General features: G+C 44.4%; 1 long non-coding RNA gene across 1 annotated transcript; it reads right to left on the bottom strand.

Moving 5' to 3' along the window:
- Positions 1-9853: 9853 nt before the first annotated feature.
- On the bottom strand, positions 9854-23774 carry LOC138250346 (uncharacterized). Its single transcript, XR_011194936.1, has 2 exons — positions 23663-23774; positions 9854-10457 (listed from the first exon to the last, which is right to left on the bottom strand). It is a non-coding gene; the product is annotated as an uncharacterized lncRNA (long non-coding RNA).
- Between the last annotated feature and the right edge of the window lie 33 nt (positions 23775-23807).

Raw genomic sequence — 23807 nt, 5'->3', positions numbered from 1 at the left:
AATATCTACACTGACAGTCAATACGCGTTTGGAGTGGCACACAATTTTGGCAGATTGTGGGCGGAAAGAGGCTTTCTCACATCACACGGCACCCACATACAACATGGGGGGGTTAATACACAGACTGCTCTCCGTTCTAGCCCTGCCACGGACCATGGCCATTGTGAAATGCAGCGCACACAGAAAGATCACTGATCACGTAGGAAAAGGGAACGCCTTTGCAGATCAGGTAGCGAAGGAAACAGCACGTCAGAAGAAAAGCAAGATGTATGTAGTGGGACCAGCCAGATGGGTCCCAGATAACGGAATGTTTGAGGACACGGTAGAGAGTGTGAAAAGCATACAGGCAGAAGCGACGGAAGTTGAATTGGCATCATGGAAGGAGACACACGCGAGGTTTAATGAAGAAACAGGGTGTTGGACAGACTTGTCAGAAGCCCAGAGATGGATGCTTCCTGATGGGTATGTCCTTCCTGTAGTGACAATGGCTCATGGTCCAGCACACATCAGTCCAGCAGGGATATGCAAACTTCTTGCCCCTGTCTGGTACAACAAAAATATTCCAAAGGCAGCTGAGAAGTTGGTTAAACACTGTATGATTTGCATGCAACACAATCCTGGCAAGGGCATTAAAGTACCTCCCGGCCATTTCGCACCCCCTGATTACCCATTTGAAGCTATACAGATGGATTACATCGAAATGGAAAGATGTAACAATTTGAAGTATGTATTGGTGGTCGTCTGCATGTTTAGCAAATGGGTAGAAGCCTATCCTACAAGGGACAACACAGCCCTCACAACTGCTAAGGTACTCTTGAAAGAGTTCTTTCCCCGGTTTGGAATGCCTCGAATTGCATGGTCAGACAATGGCAGCCATTTTACAGGTCAGGTGATGAAAAAGGTGTGTGAAGGATTGGGAATTAGACAGAAATTCCATTCTGCTAACCATCCACAAGCTGCAGGACTAGTTGAGAAATATAATGGTTCACTCAAATTGAAGTTGTCCAAAATATGTGCTGACAAAGGCATATCGTGGCCTGATGCTCTCCCCCTGGCCCTGTTGTCACTTCGGGCTACACCACATTCCAAGTCAGGTCTCTCGCCATATGAAGTGGTCATGGGGAGACCGGCTAATGTGTGGGGAGTTCCAAGGCCAAAGAAATACTCAGATTTACCATACCCTGTATTGATGGATTACCTCAATGAACTCACTAACTCTTTACGTCTCATTCATCAGCAGGTGAAGGATATTCTGCCACCATTACCTCTTACTCCAGGCCACTGTATCGAGCCTGGTGACTGGGTCCTCACCAAGAATTTCCAGCGCAAAAAGAGCCTCGAGCCCCGGTGGAAAGGCCCCCGCCAAGTACTCCTTGCTACCAGGACTGCTGTGAAAGTCGAGGGAGCAAAGAATTGGATCCACGCTTCACACTGCAAAAGGGTACCTTTGCCCTTACCATACGATCAGTGGGTGAAAGAGGGTCAAGGTGACGACGAATGCGAGAAAGTATCCACTTTTGTTCCTTTCAGTGACGCGCAGATAGAGTGGACAGCCACCCAGGAGGAGAGTGATTCGGTCCTTCGGGGAGCGACACCTGAAGGTGTTCCAGTTGTTCCCTTGTTTCCGGATCAGACTGAGCCTGGTTCTGCGAGATATGACCTCCGCAAACGTCACCAACATTGAATAGATGATTCATCGTTTACCTGTTGCATCCAGCCAAACATTTGCTGCAGGGCCGTGATTTTGTCCGGTGTGGCGGACCAGAGAGTGTCAATAGGACTGCTGGAATCACCCACCGGTGGAGCAACCACCAGTCACGGGCAGCACCTAGGGGAGGCTGGGTTGCGCGCAGGTACTGAATAACTGAATTTGATATTGATCACTGCCAGTGAGAAGAGCAGACTTGAGAAAGGAAAAGGACTATGTATTCAGATTACGAGAAGAGCATACAGAGACAGAAACTGAGAAAAATTAAACATTTTAAAAAATTGTTTGGTCCACGTACAACGTGTCTGGCGATAATTGTAGTGCTTCTTGTCATATTAGCGTGCATTGGCTGGACCATCCACACTGCTACAGAGAAAAGACAGCCTCCTACACCAACGTCTGCGCCCATGCATACACATGTATCTCTACCACCTGAGATACATGCCAGGAGACAAGAATATGACAATAATACGTTCATCCAGATGCTACATCAACATCAACTTGTTACAAACTTGACAGACTGTTGGGTTTGTGGTCATTTTCCTCACACGGCTGCTCATGCATTTCAGTTTCCAGTCTTTCCTGTAACGGCTGCCTACACTTGTTCCTTAATGTCCAATGTTTCAATACAGACCCCCCTACCCGGTTCTAGGCCTGTGAGACGACCCGGTATCATAACGAACAACACACTCTTTGAAGACTTTATCCTTTAGTTTCAAGCCAAGATACACATCGCGTGCAATTGTACGGATTCTCCAACAATGCGTAGGATAATGACCTTGCCCCGCTATCCACTCATGGAATATACATTTGGTCCGGTCTCCATGAAACCAAAAACAATATCTATCAGACCTCGGCAGGCCCCGCTCTGTATCTGCGGACAAGGACGCATACCTGTCGGAGTCAGTGTCTGTAATGCGACCATCACGTACAACACCTCCACCCCTTACCTCAATGCACCTACAGGACTATACTTTGTATGTGGGAGTAAGGCCTACACCTGGCTGCCACCTGGTTGGAGCGGCATTTGCTATATTGCCTTCCTTCTCCCACCAACGTTCAACAAGCCACCTACGTATCATCGACAAAGAAGAGATACTGTAGACCAAACAGACACTTCCGCACAGCTGTTCATGGATATAACAAAAGGACTGCTACCCTTTTGGGGGCCCTCGGTGAACAGTCTGCAAATACGACGACTAACGCGAGTCTTGGAGGCTACGATAAATGAAACAGCTGGAGCCCTTGCCAATAACACCGCAGAACTCCAAGCTACCAGGATGGTAGCTCTTCAGAACAGAATGGTGCTTGACGTCATACTAGCAGATAGGGGTGGAGCTTGTCGCATCATAGGGGCCAGCTGCTGCGTTTATATACCAGATAATTCACCCTCAGTATTTGCAGCCATTTCAAGATTACATAAAATAGCATCGGTTATACATGAGGACAACGGTACGCCTTGGTCTTGGACTTCAGGTCTGTGGCAGGTGTTGGTCTCCTGGGGTTGGAAGGTTTTGATATTCCTGGCTATCATAGCTGCCACATTTTTCACATGCTGTCTATGCGTACAATGTGGTCCTGCATTGTGTGGGGTCTGTGCTTCGATGTTAACACCCAAACCCACCAATATCAAAGAGAATACTGAGCGACTAATGCTTCAACAACAAATTGATGAGCTTCTAAAGATAGAAGTGAACTGAACAGAAATTTGCCTCGCAATGGCAAAAGGAGGGATTGTTAAATAATAATCCGAGATGTATTTGCTTCAGACTTTATTTCTGCGTATTCCATTAATATTGCCATGTGCTCGACAAAGCTGACTCTTCATTTAAACTGTGTAAGTTGACTTCCCTGTGAACTCAGTTTTTGTCTAAAACCATTTCCTTCTCTGGGTCTCTCCACTTATCTAACCAAGCTGATTTTCAGGATACCGAGCCACAGCTGTATCCTTCTTATCATTGTGCACGAACAGAACTGTACCTCTTCCCACCGCGTTCCAGGGGCCTCCTGCAAGGGATATCCTCGTAAATTATCAAACCAACTGTGATAAGACTGACATTTGACAAATGAACTGTCACTTTGCCGTGTATTAGCAGGATACTCCCGAGACAGTGGGAGTACAAGCAGGAAAGACTAATCAAATGTATGTACGTCAGCAGGATGCTCTCGGGTTAAAAGGAGAACTGTTTGAAGCTTTTGTGTTCACCAGATATGGAGGGGTGGCTTCCTGGCTGAAGGGGGGCAGCTTAACTATATAAGATTGTACGCTGCAGAATGAAGCAGCCAGCCTCCGTAGGGAAGTCATTCAGACTGTCCTGGGACACTGTGCTCAGCTCGAGCTATTATCTGTTTTACTAATAAAACTTTTCTCTTCCTCATCAGTCGTGACTCCGCCTGTTGTGTTCTTTGCTGGTAAGAGACCCTGAAGGCTTAGGGTGTCCCCTCCACCGCTGGGAGAGGTGAGCCTGCCTTTCCCGGTTCTTCACATGGTTTGCCATCGTGCGAGCCCACAGAGCCCTACAGATGAGACCTCCGCCAGGATCCCCGCCGAGACCGGTAATCCTCCGCCTCTTTAACTTTAAAGACAGAGACATGATCCTACAAAGAGGCCCGCGCCAGAGGAGACCTCCTCTGCAGTGGAGTTAAAGTCCTTCTTTTCCCTGACTACACACGGGATGTACAACAAATGAGGCGTTTTTTTCTCGAGGTCAAGCAAAAACTAAGAGCAATGAACATTCAATACCGACTACTGTTCCCTGCGAAGTTGCGGGTGGTCCATGGAAACAAGACCCACTTCTTCGAACAACCAACCGCGGCATGGACATGGCTAACAGAAGTACTACTGCTCAGACTGACTGGTGAACAAACTGAATGGCCTCTGAATGGGAACAAAGTCAACTACCGGCCGAAACAAACAATCACTAAGGGACACCGCACGAGAAGACGCAGGGGAGGACGGAGCTCCCGCTCGAACTCCCCACTGGCATCTACCACATCTAACAACCCGAAGGGCCAGAGATCACCACAGAGATCTGAGGAGAACAAGAGAAACTTGGAACAGCGGACTCCATCCCGGGCCGGAGTTCACTCGCCGGGAACCACAGACCTATCCTGCAGCCTGATATATAACTTGGGGCTTGAGGGGGGTCTCCTGGGTGGGGGAGGGGGGAGGAGGGGAGACAAAACATGTTAAAGTACTAATGGCATCGACAAATAATCACTGCTAAATGCTTTCACTTCACTGATCTGTCAATATGGAGGGGTCCACCACTGCTCAACCAGTTAGTTCCGGTTATCATCTCGCCTGGTTCAAGGCGCGATGTTAATGGGTAAGGGCGACAGATGCTTCTGGGGGGAAGTATGGGGTGGGGAGGGAGTTTCAAACATTATACTTAATAACAGGGGGTGAGATACTGTTCACTGTCACGTGGACATGTTTGTTGATTTTAAATTTGGCTAAAATACAGGACAAACGACAGAAAAACCGTAACAACGCAACAAAGCCCTCAAAGGCATACCGGGAGACCAGGGAGGGAGACACCTTAAACCTAAAAGGGGCAGAGCCAAGACAATTTTATACACAGACCTTAATGTACTCAACAGAGGCCATCTCATGGAATGTCAATGGACTTTTAGATAAGATTAAGCGCACTGCCGTGTTTACTTTCATACATAGACACCGACCCGAGGTGCTCCTCTTGCAGGAAACACACCTTGCCTGGGAGCATTGCCCCTTCCTTTCGCGAAGGGGGTTTGACAGTATCCACCATGCTGGGTTCATGCGGGGCTCGAGAGGGGTCGCGATCCTTTTTCACCGCTCCTTTCCTCTGAAGGTGATACAGACCTGGAAGGATAAACACGGCCGATTTGTACCCATCACTGATACAGTAGAGGGGATGACAATCAATATAGTTAGTATATATATTCCCCCAATGCTACAACGGGGATCCACCAAAGAACTGATCCAACTTCTCCTAGACCTACCTTCAGGGCTGACTGTGATAGGGGGTGACTTTAATGCAGTTCCGGACCCGAGACTGGACGTGGAAGGCCCAATAACCACTCACAGACGTGATATGGCGACAGGCCTCACAAACTGGATAACAGCAATGGGACTCAGTGACACATGGCGACTGCGACACCCACGACATAGGCAATACACTCACACCTCGGCGGCACACAGCTCACAGTCCCGAATCTATCTGGTACTATTACCCAGCATAGACTGCAATGCCCTATCACATATCGAAATACTGGCAAGAGGCATATCTGATCACGCACCACACCGGTTAGTTCTCGGTCATGCCAGACAAACCAACCGACCCATGTGGAGACTAAACTCCTGGTATTTACAAGATGAAGAATTTGTGGAACAGCTACAAAAGGCACAACTTGACTACTTTAGCCTGAATGAGGGATCAGTGTCTTCACCTGGCACCTTATGGGCCGCGGGCAAGGCTGTACTGAGAGGATCAGCTAGAGGTCTGATAAGACAGCTAGAGCGTTTAAAAACTCAAAATATTGAATTACTAGAGAAACAAGCGGCATAGCTAGAACATGTACAAGAGAGGGACCCCAATGAGAGGGGGGGTAAGGCAGCTATCCCTGGTACGGGATGAAATCAGAGACCTGTCCCTAGAAGCAGCAAAAGCTCTCTGGCGAGCAAGCACAGCAAGAATATATGGATGGGGGGGACAAAACAGGGAAATTACTACACTGGCTGATCTCCCACCACAGAGCCTCGGCCATCATCTCCGAAATATGGGACGGAGAACAGGGCAAGGTCGAGAAACACCAAGATATAGCGGAGGCCTTTGCCCGCTATTTCAAAACACTATATAAGGTCTCGGAATCAGTCGACCCAGCCCACGGCCATAGACTATTAGACACCACCCCCCTGCCCTGACTGCCTCCTTCGGAGATGCAGATTCTAGATGAACCTTTGAAAGAGGAAGAGATAAATAATGCCATCACAGGACTGCGAGCTGGGAAGACCCCAGGCCCTGACGGCTTCCCATCAGAATACTACAAGGAATACAGGAAGGAGCTAATACCACGTCTGATGGCCCTTTTCACAGAAGTGGAACAACAGGGACGTCTCCCGAAGGGGCTGGATGAGGCCACCATAGTGGTGATTCCCAGATCTAATCCTCCATCACTGCACTGTGCAGACTATAAGCCGATCTCACTGATCAACTGTGAGGTCAAAATCCTTGCTAATATACTTGCAATGCGCCTCAAAAGAGTTTTACCACAGTTGATCCATGCAGACCAATGCGGATTTATAACAACCCGCAGCACTCGTCATTGTATCCACTGCCTTCATGTGGCCCTTGATGAGAGGCACAAACTACCCCGAGACCTAGGGCTGCTCTTTATTGACTTACAGAAGGCTTTTGACTCTTTAGACTGGAACTTCCTATTCATGGTGCTTTGGAGGGCGGGGTTGGGACCAAGGTTCTGCCAACTGACCAAAGCGCTATATGCAGACCCCTCGGCCCGGGTACAAGTCAACGGAACCATGTCATCACTCTTTGAAATCAGAAAGGGAACGAGACAGGGATGTCCGCTGTCCCCCCTCCTCTTCGTTCTAACTATAGAACCTTTGGCCCAGATGTGCCGGACAGACCCAGAATATTGTGGCTGGAAATGGAGGCACGCTGCAGAAGATAGAATAGCTCTATATGCGGACGATGTGCTACTTTACATGGGTACCCCAAGCATGTCTGGTCCACGCAGCCTCCAACTCCTTAAAAGTTTTGCAACGGCATCAGGCCTGAAAATGAATCCCGCCAAGTCGGTTCTGGTCCCCTTGGTGAACACCAAAGACTGTTTTAACTGGCAGGACACAATACTCCTCCGCAGACTGAGCTTTAAATACCTGGGTGTCTGGGTGACCCTGCTACCGGAACTGACCTGGACAAAGAATGTGGACTCGCTGTTAACACGAGTTAAGACAGACCTACAAAGATGGCAGACACTACCACTGCACATAATGGGTCGGGCGGCCTTGTACAAAATGATGATCCTACCCAGACTATTATATGCCTTTCAGAACTTCCCCGTCCCCATCCCTCGTTCGTGGTTTCGGACCCTAGAAACAGCCACAACACAATTCCTCTGGGGAGGAGCTAGGCATCGTGTAGCAGCAAAGTACTGTAGGAGGGGAACACACGAGGGAGGGCTGGGGGCGCCTGACCCATACCTATACTACTTGGTGACACAGATCCTAATAATACATGACTGGTTTAATGGAGGGTGGTCAGACCCAGCGTACCAAGTGGAACTGGGCACTCTAGGCTTCCCACGCATCCTGGAGGCGCTGTATGGTACACCTCTCCCCCACTGCATGGGCGACACAACTAGAGCTGTCCTCCTGGCGTGGCGGGCCGCACTGAGACATACCCACTGGAACGCTATAATTACCCTGCAGACTCCGCTGTGGAGAGGGAGGTGGATAAGAGCCACCACCACACTAGAGGGATTTGCAGAATGGGACCTATTGGGGTTCTCACTAGTGGGCGATGTATGGAAGGGAGAAACACTAAAATCCTTTCAGGAACTACAGACAGAGTTCCAACTATCCCAAACACAGTTTTTTTTAGATATCTCCAACTCAGACATGCCATAGGAACACAAATTTCCAAGAGGCTGCTGCTGGATTTTAGTCCCCTTGAAGCCAAACTACTAATGGGAAACATAGGAGGGAAAGGGGTCTCACAGCTCTACAAAATGCTGGTCAATAATACACCAGGAGACATGAACTCGATGAGGGCTGGATGAGAGACTTGGACGGGGGCTTTGGAGGACTCGGAATGGGCGGAAGCACTAGAGGCCCCCAGAGCCTTAGCCATATCGGCAAAACTACGCAGTGTACAATTTTACTACCTACATAAGGCATATCTGACACCTATCAGGCTCTCACAAGCTGGACTAAGGCCAAACAGCCACTGCCCCCGGTGCAACAGGGAACACGCAGATTTTTTCCATATGGTCTGGTCATGCCCGACCTTACAGGTTTACTGGGGAAAGGTTCTGGGCGACTTAAACAAGACATTAGGGACAGAGCTCCAACTCTCTGCCAGTATGGTATTACTTGGGATTATGGTGGGGGTGATGAGATTGCGGACTAACCGAGCTTTCATTGGGTCAGCCTTGCTGGTGGCCAGAAGAGACATAGCCGCGGCATGGACCTCGCCAACGGCCCATCCCAGCAAAAATGGTGAAAAGGAGAAAAGGAGTAGACTGGTGTGCAATCCAAGAGAAACAAGTATATGAACCAGGAAATATGAAAAGATATGGGGCCCGTGGCTTGGAACACTGTCATAGACTAGACTAGACTGGAATGTACTCCCCTCCACCGAGCGAAACCAGGGTAACACACATGCTCTCCCCGAGATGGAAAAGATCTGAATGTATACGACAAATGCGTAACATTGAACTGTCTGGTTGTACCTGTACTAAAAGGTTGTTACCAAAATTCTTTGAAAACAATAAAAATGTGCTTATCAAAAAAATTTTTTTTATTATTTATGTTTGGTAAGTAAAATGTGTTATCATTTCTGTATTTGCTTGATGAATGCTTGTTTCTCTATTTTTTTAGTACTGTTTTGAGGTTCAAATCATCGACAGTGTTTAGGTCAGAGTCCCCGGGGTACAGTAATTACTCAGTATGGTGGTGGGTGGGTGTTTGGGTGTCCCAGATTCCAAAAATAATTCAGTGCCGGGGTTCCTGCAATGATAAAGGGGGGTCCACAGAAGTCAAAGGTTAACTGGCTGCTTTAGGAGATCATTCTGGGACTCATTATGGGCCCTCAGGAGATCGCGTTGGGTCCCTAGGTCAATTATCTTGCCCATCAGGTCCCCCTGCCACATAGCCGCACCCATCTGGTCTCTACTCATGGTGGTTGGTGATTGCACACTGAGCCTCGTGCACTGCAGCAGGTCCTGTCCCAGCCCTTTCCAAACTGTCTTATGACCAGGGCCACTGGAATTATGTGGCAGGCAAGCGCCTATTTATGCATCAGGGTTGACTAAATTATGCAGCAAGAAAGGGTAAATTATGTGACATTATACTGCACATTTTTTGATACTATTACTTCATCATTTTGTAATTTTCACACAATAATACTGTCTGGGCAAAAATTTCACATCATCAGTACGAGTTTAATAACCAAATACAGAAAATAGCAATCAAAAGATGACCAGTTAAACTTTGCAAGTGGCCTTCCACTGTGCGCGAACCAATGTTGCCAAGTTTTAAGTAACATTTGATCCATATAAGCTAGAACCCCAATAGTTTTTTGTTAAAATCTGCAGATTATGCAGCAGATGATTAATTATGTGGCAAATCCATCATTCTGCAAAAAAGTAGTGGCCGCAGAACTGCATAATTCCAGAAGCCCTGATGATGAGCTTTTGTTAGTTGCCACAGGTGTAGTGTCCTAGTTGCACAGAAGACGTTAAGGATGTGGGTGACACAGAACAAGGGTGGCCACGGTTATTGGGATGTGGGGCCTGTGAGGGCACTGATGTAGGAGGCAAAGAAAGAACTGTGCTGGGTGTTCTTCACCTTCTTTGTTCAGGGACATGCGTAGTGTACAGGCCACACAAAACTGATGGGCAAGGATGGTATTAATGACCATCCTCACCGGGAGAAGTCTTGCACCTCCTGAACACTTGGGATCTTGTATCCTCTGGCAGAGTGGACCATGCAGCTGAGGCTTATTCTAGTATCTTGCTTCATCACCTTGAAGAAAAAATTAAATAAAATATTGTGACTATTTGGCAATGACAGTTGCTACAATATAAATTGCTATGGTATGGAACATGTGTCTTTTATTGGTGTTTATAATGTCAGCCAACTCTTCACTACTTTTCCCCACTCTACTGATGGAAATGAGTGGTCTGATTCTATTTTTTCATTCACATACCTAAGAAATATTAACTGACCTATTGACACAAAGTGAACTAAAGGGATCTGGGGGTCCACAGGGCTGGGCTGGTTTAGTGTGCCTCGACTGTGGAAAATACCATTGTTTGGGTCGCCTGTCCTTGGGTCTATCTTACTGTGCAACACAAATACTGTGCTGTGTACAACTACTCAAGAGCTTGACTATCAGTATTAGCAATTGTGATCTATCCTAGGCTTCTCTGTGAGGTTAATTTGGGCATACAGCACACTACACTCACATCACAACATACAGGATAGAGTGTACTGCAAAAGCTGAGCCTCATACCAGTTGATTTTCACAAAAGAAACATTGCCTTCTTTTAATATTAAAAATCACAAACCCAACACAATTTCTGACAGGCAAATGTAAGCTAAAAACATCTGGGGTTGCTTATTCCCTGTAACTCAACCCACGCCCTTTTGCAGAATTGGATCTATGAGTGAGATATACAGAGGAGAGGCAGCACTATCCCTTAGTTCTTACATAGTACATGTGGCTATTTTTCCAACAGACTGTCAATCTCTGGCCATCAGGCATGAGTGTCTCACCCACTTAAATCTGTTATTACCAGAGATATGCAATGCCATAGACGAGTGAGACAGTGGAACCACTATTGTCTGCAGCAGATAGATGCTACTTTGTAGAGCTCAAGTGACATATACATCATACTATTTCTCCTTCAGTGTGTATGGGACGATGTGTGTTGGTTTTCTAAAATAAAATGGAATAGTCCTTGCACTTTTCAAGCCTCAACCTAGTCACTTATGAGTGAGGATAACGTGCCACAGCAGTGCGTTATTTAAGTGATAAAATGGATCAGCATCACTGTGAGAGCACATTTTCATTCCTTGAGTTTGCTTTTATATATCATTTGAGTCATGTGTGTTAAGTGGTTGTAGGTCTTCCACATGAGCATATATTTCGATCATCAAACTTTGACTCACAATAAGGCACAGGGGTGTGTAATTTAATAAAATATCTACTTGTCCAGGGGACAGGTTGCTTCTTAAGTCTACTTGTCATGTAAAAAAATCTATTTGTCCCTCTGGTGCCATGTAGTGCGACTCAAATTATGGCAGCAATCTCATTCTGTAAGAACGCTGATAATAGCCTCTCTAATCATGCCAGGTCAAATACAATGGTAGGGCTTGAATACTTGCAATTTCAATCCCTACTATAGAAGTTTCTTTAGTTTGCTACCTTTCCGCAGATCTATGTACCGGGGCTGAGAGAAGCATTATAATTAATCATACATAAATATTTGTATATATTTTTAGTATATAAGTTTATCTGTTTCAGATTTAGTTTAGTACTACGTTATCCAGAATCCCTCATTATTGACTTTCTGGAGTAATTGTATAAAAGTGAAAAAGGTGAAGGGACTCACTACCGTGAACAAGACTCCTAGAGTTGAAACGCGTTGGTGGCTGTGCAATTCAAATAAAGACTGTTAATTGGACCTTGTGGAGTGCTGTGAATCTCTTTTGGTTGAAAATATATATATATATAGGATAGATAGAAAGCTGGGAATCCTCCTTATCAGAAATGACAGAATTAGAATTAAATGTATTATCGTGGATTTTGAAAATAAACGTGATGATAAACTAAAGATATTGTTTTTATGTGCTCCCTACAAAATGTGTAATTGTGGCGCAATAGGTGCTTCAGGCCCACTACTGACTTAGTAATACACAGCTAACTGCCAAAGGGCTCTATAAGCCTTCCTTCAGGGAGACTTACTTATATTGTTAAGGGAAAAGAGTGGTTTTGTTTTAGTTTGAATGGCAAAGTCAAGTCTGCAGTGTAAACACTGTCCTTCCAGTCTGCAGTGACAGGCTGGGAGCCATTTTGTACTCTGTCACACACATGCAAACTTACATGCCCTGGGTCCCATACACTAGGGACTTATAAGTAAGTCAATCCTTGCCAACACGGAGTAAGCAATTTGACATGCAGTTTAGAGAGAGTCAGAACAATGGCAGTGAGGTCTGGTTAGCAGGCCTCAGTAGACTCTGAGGGTCGAAAAACCAGCGGCATCAGTCAAACAATGAGGAGGTGAACATGCAAAAAGAGGCATTTCCTTAGATTAATGGATCCTAAATAGATGTGAAATAAATTATGAAGTTCTATGTTACAAAAATAGGCATTTTAGTTGTTGCTTTGTCGGTGGAAATTTATTTTCAAGTATTTGCTCTCAAAATATGATGTGCCTGATGTATGCGTCAAAACCAATGGAAACAGTCTGTCTGGTACATGTTTCCTCTGGCAATGTACCACACACCTACTGGTTAACGTGGGGCGAATTATTTAAAAATGTCCAATGGTTTTGGAATACGTCTGTTGATGCATGTACATGACTCAGTGATGGTCACGTTTTCCGACGGATTATCACTAGCATCCTAGCTTTGATACAGTTCACACCTCCTGTGACTTTGCTGCCCCACCTGAATGTCTGACGACTATGGTGGAACGTACTGGTGAATAGACCCCAAACTTCTCTCCAGAGATGTGGCTGTGGCTGAGTATACTGAACTCTATGGGACGCCACAGCAACATATAAGCAAATGATAGCTCTTATGCTCTGACTAATGGAAGACATTAGACATTTCACAGATATCCCAATATTCTATATGTGAAATACAGTGGTTATGTGAAACAGGTAAAAGTACTTATGGTGAAAATCATGTGTTTTGTGTTATTTCATATTGCCTTTTCTCTGTCAATATGTCCTTGGTACTTGCTTCCATTAAGCAGTATTATATGGTTGTTCGAGCATGCAAGTCAGACATTCATATTTCTGTCTGTGTCGCATGTGCTACACTTACATGCTGGAATGGAATGCAATGGTTCTGTAACCTTGCATTTACATGCAAAAATGATTAATCGGAAGCCATGTATGCTACAACCATATGAGAAATCATACTGAGCTGTCAATAAAATGCTATATTTCTCAAGTCTCAATATAGTAGCTGCTTATAATATCCACACATCATTTCATCTAAACACACGTTGACCGACAGTACCGGACACACAGGCAATGTTCACTAGAAACAGATGTACTTTTTTTTGTGAAACATATAGCAATATCCATTTTTATTGATTGCCTTATATCATAGATCAAAAATAAATGTATAAAAGTTATTCAAATGTGCAGGTACTCTGCAATTCAGATATGATTCCTAACACATTACTGATATAGGATAAGTATACACATATATCCCTGCATGGATATATGTGTATACACAAACCCTATATACATGATTCATGAAGGATGACATTTTTCTAAATTGAATTATGTGCATGATTCCCAACTAAACAGACATCTTTGTTTATACCAAATTAAACCTTTCTTAAACATCATGTTGCAAAGTATTGGGAATGTATATGTTTTCTGAGCAATTCAACTTGCTACTCCCAAAATGTAAATGCACAATCTTATGACATTTTTGCAGTCAGAAATGTTCACATAATGAGAGATCAGAACATTTTTGCACATATTTTGTATTTTCCATATCTTAGGTCAGCCCCTTTATGGAGATGGAAATGTGGAGGGCCATCACTGCTTATGGACGGACCTTGAGGGCTCATAGGCGCTCTAACCTGCACTGCCATAAGCGTTGGGAAGAGCTGCATCACTGGACCAAGGTGGGTGTAAAGGTCCAGCTGGGGAAGTCCTCCTGGCAGAGAAAGCAAGTGCAGCGCACCCTGTCCAACCTAAGGGCCCGCATACTTCTGATGGCTTACCCACTCCATGATGGGCAGCTGAAGGCCAGAGAGCAGCAACAACGGGGTAAGTATGCTTTTCAGGGCAAGGCCAGTTGCTTGATTTAACATTTTCTGTTGTAGGTGAACTACAGAAGTCAGAGTACACTTGGCTGTAGACGCGAGTTATCCTTACCTTAGGGAACAAGTTATAGCTACTTGAGGTACCGCTAACTATAACTGGTGAATTTCTATGATTTCTTACATGTAAAATGTGAGCCTAAATATAACCTCCCTGTAACCTTTGAAATTTTATGTGAATTTCTATGTTTTTTTTAATTCTATTTCCTAACTATAACGTTCCTGTAACCTTTGTTTTTTCCAGTGAGCATATATATATATATATATATATATATATATATATATATATATATATATATACACACATACACATATTTCTGAGTATCCACTCATAACTGATACAGAAATATGAATATGGTTTGTATCGGAAAATAATAGAATTTAAATGTATACTTGCAAAACAAGCACAGCACTGACATATGTGAAAGGATGCAATATGGAAGTAGCATATTTGTGGAACATCCAGGTCGTCTATAACTTTAGTATGGTTTCTTATTGTGTTTGGCACATATCTTCCCTGAAGGCATCTTTTACAGAAAAACACATTATGGTTTTTGTTAAGTATAGGAGTGTTCATAATGCAATCACTATGATTTACACTGACATGAGTAATACGTGTGTGGTCAAATAATCACAAATGCAATTTATGTCATGCCTATCCTCATATGTACAAAGGTTTCCATCTTAAGATACAATCTGCACCCAGGAATAAAGTAGTTTAGAAATGATACTCTCATACCAACATATCTGTTTCACCACTCTAATGTATGTTTACAATTGAGATGGTGGCTCCAAGTATGTGACCTTAGTATATGTGAACCCTGGTGTACCATTTTGATTTCTACCACACACACAACCAGGATGGGCATTGTACTCATATACATAAACCATGATCCCAAACATGATGTAGATAATGCAACAATATGAGCTATCCTACAGCCGAGTGGGTTAGCTGTTAAAGGCCAGGCCTGGCAGGTAACATATGGATATGTCTCACCTCTGCGTATAGTTTAATTACACATGACCATCTGATTAGTGTTACATACAGATGTTACAGTCTTCCAGAATTGTGAATATTGATCAGAATGCATGAGTGTTGATTATGGCCTGCCTAGTCAATTTGATATGTGTGACTGACTATAAGTATTGCATTAGATCAAGGAATACAATATTAGTACCAGCTGCTATATGTTTCCATTTTATATTGAATACAGAGACTGGGCCATGTAGGCTCTAACTCATTGATAGCAAATCATGTGAGGTGTGATCATCTGAAGTGTCTGAGGTGCATTTGTACACATTATATTTGTTTTTAAACATACCCTATCCCACCCATAGTAAAGTTGGATTGTAGCTGAGTAATTGAGTTTTTTTTTTAATCACTTTTTCTCTTTCACTGCACTTTTTAGTATTTTTGTTCACAGATCCCTAATAGTTTCCTGGACTTGCGTGGAAACCATCCCCTTTGTTAGGGAAGGAGGAGACCCCATGATGATGCTATTAGCTACGAGTAAACTGGAGAAATAATATACTTGTGGTAGAAAATAGCTGGTATGGGTCGCCCAAAAGAAACTAGACGGACTCCTTGGTGAATACTGGGACAAGTGGTTACACTCCTGTTGAGGTGCATTTGTGACATGAAGTCAGGAATTGGGTACATACAAGTGCAGTGAAACACCTTAACAGATAAAAAATATTTATATTTCGGTGGCCGTGTTTAGCTATATTTTTCGGTGTAATACACATTGGCATAGGAGTGTAACAATGGTTAGTGTTTAGGCAGTCCCCAGACGCATGATTTCATGGTAAATGTGTGCTATACATAGCAGATAAACGGAACAACTTTGAAATTGCCTTTAATGATGCTGTGAGCTTATCGCCATTAAGTATTTGTAGACTCATCATAACCTTTTTTATTTAGTATTGTCCTCCAGAACAAGCGAGGGAGACGTTGGCCGGTAAGGTGGAGAAGCAGACGTCTGCTGGGAGTCAGAAGGCTTAACAACTGAAACAGTAGGACCCCATAACAGGGAAGTGATGGGGCTGGAGAGGAGGACTCAACCTCCTCAGACTCATAGGCCTTCACGCCAAACCAGCCCTAAATGGTAGTGGACCAAACCGCATCTCCTGGACTTATACTTCATCCACCACCACCAGGAAGACCAACACCCTCCCTACTGTTCCCCACTATGTTGGCCAACACCCAGTCCCGAAAACGGCTCGGGTCTCCTTTCCCTCAGGTACCTCTGCTCCTACCACAGTCCACCCAGCAGTGATGCCTGAGAAGGTTCTTGTTGTGCTATGCAGTAAATCTGTTGGGCACACTGCACTGTTGGCTGCTATCCAGGGGGTCAGTCAACAGTTGACACAATTACTGGCCTTCCAGAATGGCATTCACAGAGCAGTGTGTGCCAAAAGTGACATGGCACATTTGAGTGCCCCCTCAGAATTCACTGCCTCCCACCCACCAATGCCTGTCTTTTCCTTTCAAGATCCTTTCTCTACCCTCAGGAGTGGCTCCTCCCCTATGGCGGAGGAGCATCCCCATGTTTATTATTGTTTTATTTTTCAAGGGGACAGGGCCACAGAGAATGACAGCCATGGAGGGGGAGTGGTGTGCACTCCCCTTAGTGCGCATGTGTGTATGGCTGGCCATTTCAGGACGGCCAAACCCACATATGCACTGAGCTGTCTCCAACCCTAGCTGTGTTGGAGACAGCAGCACAGGCTCCCAGCCTTCCTGGGAACGCAAAGCTAGGGCGCTCAAGCCAATCTGAACATGTATGAGAGCAGCATTAGAATTGGTCGCAGGGCAGGCAGGGACCCTATGCCTGCACTGGACAGAGATCATGGAGCCTGAATAGCCAATGTGCTGATGCAGGTAAGTACTTTTTGTGTGTTGTTGTTTTGTGCATTCCCCCTCCTGCCCTCCCCCACCCATTCCATTCCACCACCAACCACATGTTCTTCATACACTACATCCACACACTCTGGCAAACACAAACATACAGACACCCAGACAGACATTAATATTAAACATACACAACATACAGACACCAACACTACCATCATAGCCTTAATCATCACCACACCTACCACTAATACAACCTCATCCAAACACACTACTTGCTCAAAACACACATCACCTAAACCATCACACCACAGAAACAGAAATCCAGGCAAGCATACAGTGCCTGCAAAACATACACCATAGAAACACAAATCCACAGACAAGCACACATCTTCAAAACATACACTACAGTAACATAAACAGACAGAAAAACACCCAACATATTTAACACACAGACCACAAAAGGCCAAACCCACAGACAAGCACACAGCATCAGCAAAACTACCACCACCCAAACACAAATACATACAGGCACACATCATCAGTTAAACAAACACCACACAAGCACACACCCAAAGCCACAACTTTCATAATACCAACGCTTTCATCACACTCAAAAACTACACCGACATTGCAGCAAACACCACAACACCCCCCCCATGCACAACCATACAACGCTGTGGCACTTCAGAGACACACACACCACCACTGCAACTACTAAAACCTCTACTTCCCACACACATCCTACATCCACCCCATCCAACATTTCTACTCCTTCTTCAACCACTCCTACTCATACCAAACCCCTACAAAAAAGGCCCACCCCTCCTCTCCTTTGGCAAACTGATGTGCCTAGATTCCATCATGTTCATGGAGTGACATATGCCATTTTTGTAGGTGGTCACGTGTGCCATTGAGTTTGGAGGCAATGTTCCAATACTGGAACACAGGGCACCGCTTCTGTGTAAGACAATGGGCCTGATTACAACTTTGGAGGAAGGTGTTAATCCGTCACAAATGTAACGGATATACCACCAGCCGTCTTACGAGTCCATTATATCCTATGGAACGCGTAATACGGCTGGTGGTCAATCTGTCACATTTGGGACGGATTAACACCTCCTCCAAAGTTGTAATCAGGCCCAATGTTTTAATTTCTTATTTTATGTTTGTATTTGTTTGGCATTAGTTATGCTGCAATTGAGAGTTCTCATTTTGTATCGCATGTAATTTTCTGTCTAACTTGTGTTTTCTTCAAGTGTACAACAATCACACTGTGCAACAAGCATGTGTTTGAATAACTTTTATAGGTAGGTTTGACTTACATTATTTTATGCGTAAGTCACACTAGGATATTTAGCTCTTACATGTTGCTTCCTATGTGGTTTGGACCACAGGATTTGTTGACACCTCTCTTCCAAAATATTGATAACCTTGATTTCTCTTATCCTGTACTTGTGTGCCTAATAACCACCAACTTACATTCATCATGTAGTTACCAATACAAATGATATTGTAACATATGTAAGATCAGATGCATATGTCCTGTCTACATTTTTTGTAACTTATCATGTACATACAAGTGCCACTGTGTGCTTCATGATAGGTGTAAGCTAAAATAATGTAAAATATTATTTTAAACAAAATATTGCATAGAAAGACAGATGAGATCACATACATATGACAAGCATATTGAGATGCCAGGAGCAGTAATGTAGAGCATTTATTGTGTTCACCCTTCAGAAGGCCGAAAGCATTTATGATATTGTTAGCGGGTCTGACCTTAATAAGTAAACTTATAAGGGGACGCAAATAGGTCGTTCAACCTTTTGACTCGCAATTAAGATGTTCTTACCATAGCGCCAGTACATAATCAATGCTCAATAGTCAATCAACATCAATCAATAATCAATGGAGTCGGTAACGGTCATGCACCATGACCTTTCAGTCATGAATAACCACACTTTTTCAGTAAAAGTTAGAATATTTATTTCCCTATATTAACAATACTAAGGCCATGTAGATTAATCTCAAAATCAAATGAAACACCTACAGAAACAATACTAGCTGTCCAAAGAGGCGGAAGAAATGGAATCTAATCAAAGCTTGAACTACAACACATTCTAAGGTTATGGTGCAAATCAATAACAAAGTCAATTGCGTCAAAGTTATTACATATATTAAGTTTAGCAGATAAATTCATCAATCATTAATCCCTATTAGCATGATTTCATTAGTGAGGATCCTGGTTAGTCAGGCCACGGTGAGGTGAGGAGTAAGTTTTTGGCGGGAGTACCGCTTTGAGGAACGTGTGACTATAAGCACACACCCCTCCCTGAGGACCTATGATGCAATTAGCATAAACACTGAAAATTTGCCCAGCAGAGCATTGACAGTGATGGGTAGTATTTAATTTAATTGGTATATATCACCTTACCACAGTAAATAGTAAGAGTACTTCCACTAGTGGTAGGCGCTCAAGGAGTGATACTGGGGAGATCACTTTGGTCCTGAAGAGGAGTTTAGGGATAAACTCCGAAACATGTAGTCCACTAAGGAGGACAGGTACATAATATACCCAGCCTCCCGACACCCCTTTTTAATCATACCACCCCTGTGAGACATATTAAACTAGTCATATCATCCAGAGGGGGGTATTTTTAACTTACCAAGACCCCACCACTCCTATCCTTTTCTAGCATCCACATCGCTGATACCAACAGTGCTCCCACATATTCCGTCGGTGGCAGCACGCCTCATTCTGCAGCAGAATGGGAAGAAACCCAATGATGAAGCATGCCACCAAGTGGTAACCCTGGTGGGTGAGGGTTTTTCTAAGAAAAAAACATTTTTTCTGTGGAAGTTTTTCCCTTCTGGGTTGGGTATCTAAATACGTTTATTGATCCTTAACTAACATCAGATTAGCATCAGCATGTTGGGCTTCATGCAAAACAATTTAGTAACACAAATTTGGAAAAACATCTAACTATGGCTCTATCAAAACAGTGCAGTTGGTACCTAGAAAGAAAAAGCAAAGATGCATAATAATCAACAGTCTTGTTTATAATATCTATCCTCGGTGTGGATCAGCAAGCAGAGTCAGTCTTCATCGTCAGCACATCAGTCGATCAGCAAGGTATCCGGATTCAGCATCAAAGTTCAGAAAACGCAGAGTCTCTAAGCATCAAAGTTAAGCATGCCTCTTGTCAAGATGCACAAGAAATATTGACCTTTCTGCCAGCAAGAAAATGGGCATATAGCGGTGTCTTCTCTCAGTGTAGTATTGTTATATTAAAACTACTTCCCAAATCCCTATTGGTCAGTTAATTGCATGTTCACACTTTGTCCAATGAAACTAAAACTCCAAATCTATGAATTCTACTGTTACTCCATTCACATGTCGTTGATTGGTTTGTCTTGCAATGTCCTCATCATCCGGCTTGTCAGTTAACAATATCGTTGCAGCTTCCACTCCAGTCAGTATCTCCATTGTTCTTCTCCTGAGAAAGTCAGTCTCACACACATTACACACAAAATGTTACATTAATAGAAACATTATCTTCTATCTGTCAGTTCTCTTGAGAAGCAAGCCTCACGAGAACATAATGTAAAATGGAAAATCACAGTATAACTCTCTAGGGCAGCCATTTTATTAAACCTTGAGAAATACAGCCTTTACATGAGGCCTGGCAAGTAGGCCATGACACTTGCTAAGTTAAGGTCTACAATTAATAAAGCCAAAGCATACTACGTAGCCCTCAATATGACATATTACTTCATTAGTCAAACATATATTCAACATTTTATATTATTAAATCATTGATATTACATTTTGTTGACACTGATGGCCACTCTTCGTAGTCACAATTTCAAATGTGTGAATTATTTTTCTACGTTATTTTATTTTCTACAGAAACTTATTATTCAGAATACTTGAACGCTCATTAGTAATTTTTATTAAAACACCTGCGCTAGCAATATGGACAACAATTTTTATCTTGGCAAAAGCTACACCCTTAGACGTGTCTGTAGATTTGTATTAATGTTTTATGTGATAGTCGTTTGAGGAAATGTAACGTCAGCCGTATGTGACATACATACACTTACAATTAAAGGAGTCGCATAGATCTTGGAGATTCTTTGAAGAATTTATTGTTATAGTGGTGAATTAATGTTGCCAGCTGCTATTGATTTTAATCATGTGCTACACTCATGATGACTGACATTGACACTATGGACGTGGTTTGTTGTTCTTTGAATGTCCCAGGTGTCTCTGTACATACCTGCAATACATTTTAATTTATGGTTCATTTGTGCGTAGACAGACATCACAAAGTGACGCTGTTTTTTGTTGTTCTGTTGGAGATCTGGTGAAAAATCAAGAGTATGGCCCTCATCTCAACCTCGGCGGTCTCCTCCAGAGACCGCCGAGGTTCCGCTGGGCCGAAGACCGCCAGTGTTGGCGGTCTTCCACCATCCATATTATGACTGCTGGTGACCCTCTGCCCTTTTTTGAACGAAGAGCCGCCTGCAGGCATACTGGCAGTCGGCGGTGTAGTGGATGCTGCTCCACCGCCACTTCATCAGAACACCACCCACTGTAATACGACCCAGTATTCGGGTGGCAGTGTTCTGGTGATGGGGTGCTGGCGGCGGAGCAGCCCCCATGGATCCCGTTCCCTCCCGGAGGATCCGTGGAACAGGTAAGGTGATCGTCTGTTAGGGGAGGGGGTGGTGTTGTGTGCGTGCATGGGGGTGTGCGTGTGTAGATGGGTTGTAATGTGTGTATGGGACATGTAACGTGTATGTATGCCTGCATGTATGTGTGTGACTGTGCGTGTAGAGGGTATGTTTGGGGGGTTCATTGGGACGCAGGGGATGGGGTCCTACTACCTTTGGGGGGGTGATAGGGGGTTGTGGGTGTTAGGGATGGACTCGGGGAGACCCCAATCAGTGCCAGGGAACGAATTCCCCGGCACTGATGGTGCATACCACCATGGATTTTGTGGCGGGTGAAAACCCCACGAAATCCATGGCGGTATGCGGGGTCCTGATATCGCCTGCGGACTTGTGACGACCACCGGGCTGGAGACCGTTGTCTCCAGCCTGGCGGTTGTTACAGCTGTGGCGGACGGTGTGGGACATTGGCGGTTTAGCGTAATGACCACAGGCCTGTTTGCGGTCTTACCGCCCTATTTGCACCATCCGCCAGGGTTGTAATGAGGGCCTATGTTTCTTATATTTTGGACCATGAGGTTGGCAAGTACCAACATCACATACATTTAACAGCACATACCTCCCACGATGGGGCAGACATGATGGTTATGCAGCACCTGCCGAAAGCAGGTTCACTGAGACTCCAAGAGTACATGGGGTTTGTAGTGTAATCTGACCCTCTTTTATCAGGTGGAAACCGTCAGCTTAGGTGTGGCAGTTTAGCCGTCATGGGAACGCCGACGTAAACAACATTTTGATTGGGAGTTGTGGCTGTTGTTAGTAGCTTTTTGGCTCTTCCCTCCACCGGTGAACAGTCCGCATACGATGGCGCAGGCGGGGTTCTGATAGATTTTCCTCTGTCATGCCGCGCACATAGAAATCAGGCCGGAGTACAGTTCAGGCGGCGGACGTGCACCCCATGGATAGGCGACTGTCTGCACGCATCTACCAAGGCATAAATGGGGCCCCGTAGTCCTTAACTTGAATGTAACAACATATGTATAAGTATTTTATAATAATACAAACAGAAAGAGCATACATGGCATTGTAAATTGAGAACCCACGTGTGCTATGGCTACTGCGAGTGTCCAAACGTCACTCCTGCGTCTCTGTTTCCTCCAGATATTGCTGATCTTGAAATACACCAGTTCACGATTAGCGCCCTCTGCATATTAATTTTGGAGAATAAAGGTTGTGATTGATCACCTTAGGTACATTTCATGTGTTTACTTTTCTCGTTCCCTTCCTAGACCCGAAATGAAAATCAGATTTACGTAATACTGTATGCCCGACATATCCACCCAGGGGATGCCAGAGAAACAAAAAAGAATCGTAATTCATAAAGCGCGGAGTTAGCACATGGGTGTGAAGTTTTATCAGCCAGCACGAAAAAAAGCGGCAGACCATTGGTTATATTTTTGTGTTCCGAAAGTGACTGTTAATACAGTTGGGGAGTTCGCATTGGAGGGGGGCGAAATCGTATACTATCCGTAGGAAAAAACCCGCAAACGTCTCTTCTTCAAAAACTGAAAGCATTATGTCCCTTAATACATTTACGTGACTGTAGTGAAATGCCGAGTGGTCACATACCGGTTTTCTTTATCTCGAGTTTTCTTTATCGCGAGGATTTTTGTTTTTCTACTTAGCAGTATCGGATCGCACAGGCCCGCTCAAAGTCGGCAGAGGTAGTGGACCTAAGCGAAAGGTTGAGCGGGAGTTGCATGACAGGCGGGCA

Source organism: Pleurodeles waltl, chromosome 8, assembly GCF_031143425.1.
Source record: "Pleurodeles waltl isolate 20211129_DDA chromosome 8, aPleWal1.hap1.20221129, whole genome shotgun sequence".
Classification (NCBI taxonomy): domain Eukaryota; kingdom Metazoa; phylum Chordata; class Amphibia; order Caudata; family Salamandridae; genus Pleurodeles; species Pleurodeles waltl.
Note: the sequence above shows the minus strand (reverse complement) of the source record. Positions and strands in the feature narration are given on the sequence as shown.